Here is an 8,487-nt window from a genome sequence, read left to right as displayed (position 1 = left end):
TTTGAAAAGATTTTATATGGACAAAGCACATTCATTGAACATTCCAATAGAAGTTCGTTCACTAGATGTGAAGAAAGATATATTTCGTCCTTGAGATGATAATGAAGAATTTCTTTGTCCTGAAGTACCATACTTAGTGCAATTGATGCACTTATGTATCTTGTTAATAATATAAAACCAGATATTGCATTTTCAGTAAATTTATTAGCAAGATATAGTTCTTCTCCAACAAAAAGACATTGGAATGGAATTACTATATACTTCGTTATCTCCAAAGAACGATCGACATGGGTTTGTTTTATTTAAATAAATCAACCTTTGATCTAGTTGGTTTTGCAGATTATGGATATTTTTCTAATTCACACAAAGTTAGATCTCAAACAGGTTATCTGTTCACATGTGGAGGAACTGCTATGTCATGGCGATCAGTGAAATAGACCATAACCACCACAATCAGCCTACATCCACGAGAAGAACTTCTTTCCTTTCTTGAAAATTGCTTTTCAGTAGTTTATGTTTTACAAGAGATGTATGAAAGTTTCTATCCCATTTTATAATAGATATGATCTTTAGGTATTGATAGTACATACCCTCTTTTTAGTTGCAGAATGAAATGTTGTTAACTAAAAGTTTAAACTAGTTGTTTTATGTATTGAAGTCAGCTTCTACAAATTCTCCACCTTGACTCTAATGCATTCAATCTTCTTTTTTCCAAGCTCTAATACTTCGTTACGTTTCTAGTAGGTTGAACTTGACGAGCTCAAGGCGTTTGAGAAGCTTGAGCTTCGATATCGATTTCGTCAACATGTCTGTCGTGTTCTCCGAGGTATTGACCTTCAATATTTCTATCTCTTTAGCTTCAATTTTTTCCCTGACAAAGTGATATTTAATATCAATGTGTTTAGTTATGGTATGGTATTGTGGGTTTTTGGATAAATGTACTGCACTTTAGTTATCACAATAGAGTTTAACTACTTTTTGATCTCTACCAAAGTCATTTATTAATCCTTTTAAGCCACAATGCTTCTTTAATAGCCTCTTTGTTAACCATATATTCAGTTTCTATTGTTGATAAGGTCACTATAGGTTGAAGAGAAGCTTTCCAGCTGATTAGGTTAGGACCGATAAGGAAAGGATAACCTGTTAAGGACCTTAATTGTTTAAATCACTAGCATAGTCAGCATCTACATAGCCATACAACTCTGACTTCAAATCTTGGGACATCTGATAAACTAAGTTATAGTTTTTTAACCAAATTAGGTATCTTAGGATCCATTTAGTGGCCTTCCAATATCTCTTACCTGGGTTAGACTTATATCTACTAACTAAACTAGCTGAATATGATAGATCTAGTCTAGTGGAGATTAGTAGGTACATTAGGCTACCCATTGCTTGACTGTAGGGAATTAAGGACATTTGATTCTGATGTTCTATATCATTTTCCTTTGGAGAATTAGTTGAAGACAGTTTAAAGTGTTGAGTTATAGGTAGAGATACAGGTTTTGCATCATTAAGATGAAACCTTCTTAGTATTTTCTCACAATAGTTACTCTGATTGATACTTAGGGTTGAGTCTAGTTTGTTTCTCAGAATTTCAATCCCTAAGATTTTGCTTGCCTGACCCAATTCTTTCATGTCAAACTCTCTTTTTAGGAGATCTTTGACATGAGTTAAGTCTTGCTTGAACTTCCCTACTAGTAGCATATCATCCACATATTCAGTAAGTACACTTTATCCTTATAGTAAGTTGTTTTCACATACACACATATGTCATAAAAGCTCATTTTAAAGTCAATGCTAGAGATAAAATCATTAAATCTTTTGTACCAGCATCTTAGGGACTACTTAAGTCTGTAAATTGACTTATTGAGTAGACAGTATAGGTTTTCCTTCCTTTTGACTTCATATCTTTAGGTTGCTTCATAAAGATTGTTTCTTCTAAATGCCCATGTAGAAAACTAGTTTTTACATCTAGTTGATCTAGTTCTAAATTATCTTGAGCAACCAAGGATAATAGAAGTCTAATAGAAGTTTGTTTAACCACTAGAGAAAATATCTCTAAGTAATCTATACCCTCCCCTTTTTTGAAACCCTTAGGAACCAATCTTGCTTTATATTTGGATTTTTGATATGGATAAACTCCTTTCTTGAGCTTGAATATCCATTTAGAAGCAATAGGCTTATACCCTTTAGGTAGAGAAGCCAAAGACCAAGTTTCATTCATATTTAGTGATTGCATTTCTTTATTTATGGCTCCAGTCCAACTCCTTGCATTAGAACCACTAGTGGCCTCTTCAAAAGTTGTTGGCTCTTGGTCTGTAGGAGCTACAAATTCATATAACTCATTTCAATATACCTAGCTGGAGGAGTTATAACTCTTCTTTGTCTGTCCCTTGTTAAGGCATATTGACTCAAATCAATCTGTGAATTTATGATTTCTACTTATTCTCTTGACCCTTCCTCTTCTGCTTCTGAGTCACTCGATAGGTTAGTCTCTATTGGTTGCTTAGTGGGTATCTCCACCTCAATTCCTGTGGTGGAGGTATTAGATTTATCCTCTTATTTCTCTTCCTTTTGCATAAACATTTCTTCTTTTCTGAAAGTAATGTCTCTACTGATAATGAATCTTTTCTTATATGGATGCCACATTTTCAATCCCTTGACTCCCTCAGTGAAGCCTATATACATACACTTAGCAGCCTTTAACTTTCCCTTATTTTGGTGTACAAACCCCACACACCTGCATACTTTAAGGTTGTCTAGATTATGAGGGTGATTAGACCACTTCTCCTCTAGGGTAAATAGCTCTAGGGATGTGTATGGGCACCTGTTTAGGGTGTAGATTGTATAGGCCACAACTTCTGCCTAAACATTTTCACCTAGAATACCATCAGACAGGAGACATCTTACTGTTTCTATTATAGTTCTATTTAACCTCTCAGCAACCCCATTCTATTAAGGTGTGTACCACACAATCCTATGTCTAATTATTCCATTCTCACTATAAAACTTATCAAAGTCTTCATACAAAATTCAAGCCCATTATCCGTTCTAAAATACTTTAACCTTTTAGATATTTGTGTTGGGGTTGATGCCCTAAATCACTTAGGAAATCCTATAGTTTGTAAACATTATTGAACAAACTCATTGTTTATTTAATAAAATATATGATATTTTATTCAAACTCATTGTCTACAAAATATATGATATTTTAGTTGCATTAACCACAAACCAATAAACTAATATCCAAGGTTATCTTGTAACTTAAACATGTATGTAGAGACATACGGGTGGATCATGTTTAAGTGATAACCAAAATGGTCTGTAGTAGATGATAAGATTGAGTACCTTATCCTGGTGACACTACATGTATGACCCATTTTTTAGGTGTTACAATTGTTGTAAAGTACTACAAATGATCTGATCCTGATCATTCAAGTATAGATATGTGAGTGGAGATATTCTATACAAAGAAGTTTGTATAAGACCAGACCATGAAATGTTTAGTCTCATTATATAACGTTGTTCATAATAGATACTTACATTTCCCCAGGAGGACCATAGGTATCATGACCTGAATCTTGACTGAGTTGTGAACTCCTGCCTATAAAGGCGATCCTTTGATTTGTATGGGTGAGAATGACTAGATTGCCAACTCAACAAGCCTATCATTTTGGGGATTCGTCTGATTGAGAAGTTAGGAACACAACAACACAAGAAGGAATTCACTCCTTCCCCGAGTCGGGGTAAGTAGATAAATTGCTCCCTTAACGGGGTATTCTGGGTCTTGAACAATGTGACGCCATACCCTCTCCTAACTGAGAGGGGTTTAGTCATAGTTGACTATGATCTATTGTTCATTAGAAGGATTAGTGGCACTTAAGGAGTTAGATGTAACTACAAAGGCAAAATGGTAATTTTGGTCTAGTTGTACTTACGAGCAATTTGTGAAAGGTCATCATACTGTTGATTGGTTATATCCGATGGACATAGAAATGTATCTGTAGTACGAATAGTGCAGTTGTCGGTCTTTAGTAGAGTGCCCAACAGTTAAGGATGGTGAATAATTTAATTAAAGAGTAATAAATTATTCGTGTACCATTGAAAACTTCAAGCTACAGGTCCATGAGGTCTTCTTGGTAGATCAATAGGATTAATTAAGAATTAGTTTTTGGATTAATTTGAATTGTTCAAATTAGTAGAGAGATTTAATTATATATGATATAATCAAGTTGTTCTAATTATATGTGATATAATAATTATTATAATATATTTGATACATTATAGCTTAATGAGAGGAAATAAATATTTGAATAAGATTCAAACATTATTCTATGAATTGGATTCGTAGTTGTTAAATTTAATATAAATGTGATTTATATTAAATGTCATATAAGAGAGAAAAGAAACTATAGGTTATATTGTATGTGATACAATATTAAATCTATAGATTATATGTTATTTATATATATATAATGATAAGTTAGTTATCATATTTATATTTATATATATTAAATATCATTTTTATTTTATTTTAAATAAAAATGAGGGAGGGAGTTACAAGTCTCTCCCCCTTTTTTCTTTACGTGGGTGGTTCTGGTATTTGGTTCTTTGAAAGATAGGAGAGAGTCTCCTTCTTCTCCAATAATCTGATCATCGAATTTGACAAAGAGAAACCATAGAAGAGTATTGTGTGTGTGTTTTAGTTGTTTATGAACATTTCTCAAACCTTCCTCCTTACCACAAAATTCTCTTATTACAAAATAGTCAGAGTCCACCACTCCTAGATTCTCTACCTGAGAATACCGAGGAAGTCTTTGTGGTCGTGTTCGTTCTTGTTTGAAGGTTTCTTGAAGAAAACCTTCAAGGGGTTAGTGTGCTGTTCGGGGGAATCTTGAAGAAAGGTCTTCAAAAGTAAGGTTTCTAAAACCTTTTGATAGCATGCTGTAATTTATATATAAATGCATATCTTGTTCTTATTTTACTGTAAATCTCACATTCAATGAAAAATGGAATTTAGGTCGATATTGCTTCTGCTTATGGTTCCCTTTTGAGTCTCTATCATAATTTTCCATTCTTTAAACTTCCCAAAGACTTGTTCCTTAGTTTTTAGGAAGTATATCCAACTTTTCTTAGAGTAATCATCTGTTAAGGTTAGAAAATACCTTGAACCACTAAGGTTTGGAGTAGGGGATGACCCCCACTAGTCAAAATGAATATAGTCAAGTATTCCATTGGTGGCATGCTGAGACTTTGTGAAGCTCTGCCTGGTTGCTTTCCCTATAATGTAGTGTTCACAAAAGGAGTGTTCTTCACTGGTCCATTTGGGCAAAATTTCCTGTTTAGACAAAGCTTGCATGCTTAGAACTAATGTGGAACAATATTTTATGCCATAAGTCTGCTTCTTTCAAGGTTGTTGTAGAAATAGCAGAGGCTACCGTCATCATTTCTACTTCTCTAACAATATAAAGGTCATTCACCTTTTCTCCAACCAATACCACCTTAGAATTCTTAATAACTTCTAGGACTCCATTCTTTCCCATGCATTCACACCCTATAGACTCCATCCTTTTCAATTAATTATTTATGTGAACATAAAGATGTAGAATCCGAATTTTGTCAACCCAACCACCACTTTCGGAGAAAGTTTCTTCATAATGCATGCAAATTATATCAACAGAAGTCCATTTTTATTGACGTATCAAATTTGTTTCGAAAGTTCTCACGATGATTTTAAGTAGATAAAAAAAAAGCATCGGAAAATTGTATGTTGGCGAAATGGAATCGTTTTCGATGCATTTTTGCGTCAAACAAAGTTTCCGATATGATAACTTTTTTTGGTGAAATAAAAAAAAAAGTTGTGTTTGCATTAAGAAAATAGACAAAAAATGTACAATTATAAGAAGATGGAGGGTTTTTGTCCCAATATTTTTCTCTCTTTCTTCCATTATTTTTTCTGTCTGTGTTTCTTTTTATCTTTTTGTTCTTATCTTCTTTTCATTAATCATTCTTTCGTTATTGTTTTATATTTAAATATTTGTTCCTTTTTCTGAATTTTTTTTATCTTTATATTTTATTAAATAAATAATGTAATAACATATTTCGTTCCATTCTTTTTTTTTTTTTAATTATTCTTTCTTTATTTTAGATCTTACTTGTGTATGCTGATGGAAACATATCATGCATGTTTTTAAAGAAAATATAAATAAATTTTATCAGTGAAATAAAAAAAATGTGGATATGCATGATTGTCTAACCTTCCAACACTCTCAAATATTTACCAATAGGATGTTTTGCAAGTAAATTAATGATTATTTAACATTTGCAAGTAAATTAATGATTATTTAACATTTACAAAGTTTGTCAATAATTTACAAACTAATCCTATAAATTATTAAACTAATCAAGTTTTTTCATTACTTAGGAGTAAAATTGAGATTAAAATCATTAGGATTAATTTGAGTATTACCTTAAAAACATTAGGCTAATTATACAAAATGCTCAATCTTTTACTTAATTCTCAATCTAGTTCTTAATATTTTAAAATTCTAAATTTTATATTGAAGGCTTTCAATTATGTTCTTCCTCTAAAAGAAATTGGCTTTCAATTATGTTCTTCCTCTAAAAGAAATTGTTTAAGTTTGTCTAAAGAGTTGAGGCACCATCAAATTATTAATTTATTATCATATTTAGACACTTATATCATCATCTTTATGTATACTATTTGACAAAAATATAGGATCGTTTGATAATGTTCATGTTTCCTGTTTCTTGACAATCTAAAAACAAGATTATGTTTTGTATCTCTTTTTATTTCTTTTATATATATATATATATATAAACTTCTTTGATAACTATTTTTGTTTCTTGTTTATTATATTTTTCTCTTACATTTTTTCTTATTTTAAAGTTTAAATATAATTGAGTGTTTAGATTGAAATTTAGTTTCTAAATCTGCTAAGATAGGTTCTTGATTAAACCAAGATTCCTTCAAGATCCTCTTATGTAGGTTTTGTTCCAGAGTCTTTTCTTCCAATATCCCTTGTATAGGTTTTGTGGCAACATCTTCAGGTTGTCAAGATTGCTGATAGTGCAAAAAATGAACGAAGACATTGTTTCAGAATTATGGCTTTTTAGCTTATCAAGAGATGAGGAGCTAGTTTCAATTCCTCTAGACTCCATCATTATAATTGACATCAACATTCGACTGAATTATTACATTATGGAAAAGCTCTTATCTCAAAGGGCTATATCTGAAAAGTTGTTCATTATTCGTGATGTACGCTAGGAGTGTATTATAAATAAAGATGTAAAGCATGATTGGAGTGAATGAAGATGAATGATGAATCACTTCTCTAAGTGAGGAGATTGGATGATGCGTTGATGTGTCGCGTTACATTCTCTACAATACATACAAGCTTTTCCTGAGTGAGATCTAAGTATAAATCTAATCTAGGTTCCTGGTAAGTCTAGGGTCAACACAGAGATTTATACCAGACTAACGCAGACCTTGTGTTGCAACAATTGCAGAAGGGTTCTAAATAAATGTGGGAGAATTTTATCTACACTAATCTTACTGCATGTATACAAGAAGACACAAGAATTCAAGTGAAACGCAGGGCTTCATGAATGAATGGTGCTAAGTGCTAGGGGTATGCGTCAAGTAAGATGAGCACGTGTATAGGGGAATGGGTAAAAATGAAGATGACAAAGATGCTTGTTTACAAACCAAATGTTTGCATATGCATTAGGTTTCTATTTCTCTGATCGTATTATTCAACATTTCTCAATGTGAATGCCATATATGTTTCTATTTCTAGATTGCATGCATTGGTTACAGAAAGTAGTAAAACACAAGTATTTTTTTTTATCTTTAAATCTATTGTATGTTCTGATTTAATGCGTTTCTAGCTATCCTATTCTCTCTAATAGTTTTAACTGAGTTATAACTTCAACCAGATGATCAAAATGATTAAAGTTTTGGAAATTAAGCATGCAACAAGTCATAAACGCGTCTATCACACAATAGAATGCAAGAAGAGGCAAAAGTGATGGATCAAATGCACGATTTGAGATGGAAAATGGAAATGAAGTGAGAAAAGAAAAGAGTCAAGCCACAAAATTCAATCTCTTGTCCTCTTTGGCTTGATCCAAATGCATGTACAACCAACTTGGTGAAGAAATGAAGAAGAATTCTCTTTCGGGCTTGGTCTTCTACAATTTTCCTTGATCAACGATGACAATAGTTCTTTCCCACCTATGTCATTACAGCAGCAAAGTAACTATGATCTAAGTTCTAAAGCTTTCTGTCATAATTATATGATCTCTTCCTTGGGTGCAAGTCTTCTTATTTAGGTATTTTTCTTTGCAACTTGTGATATGACAACATTAATTTCCATGCCCTGGTCAGACTGCCAGTTCAGCTGCTTTTCAGATGCGAACAGTCAGATACCCATATTTGCAAGTGGTGATTTGACAGGAACAACA

The sequence above is a fragment of the Benincasa hispida genome, chromosome 3 (genome assembly GCF_027475165.1).
Source record: "Benincasa hispida cultivar pf3 chromosome 3, pf3_genome.v1.1, whole genome shotgun sequence".
NCBI classification, from domain to species: Eukaryota; Viridiplantae; Streptophyta; class Magnoliopsida; order Cucurbitales; family Cucurbitaceae; genus Benincasa; species Benincasa hispida.
The sequence above is the reverse complement of the archived record's forward strand: the minus strand, read 5'-3'. Positions refer to the sequence as shown.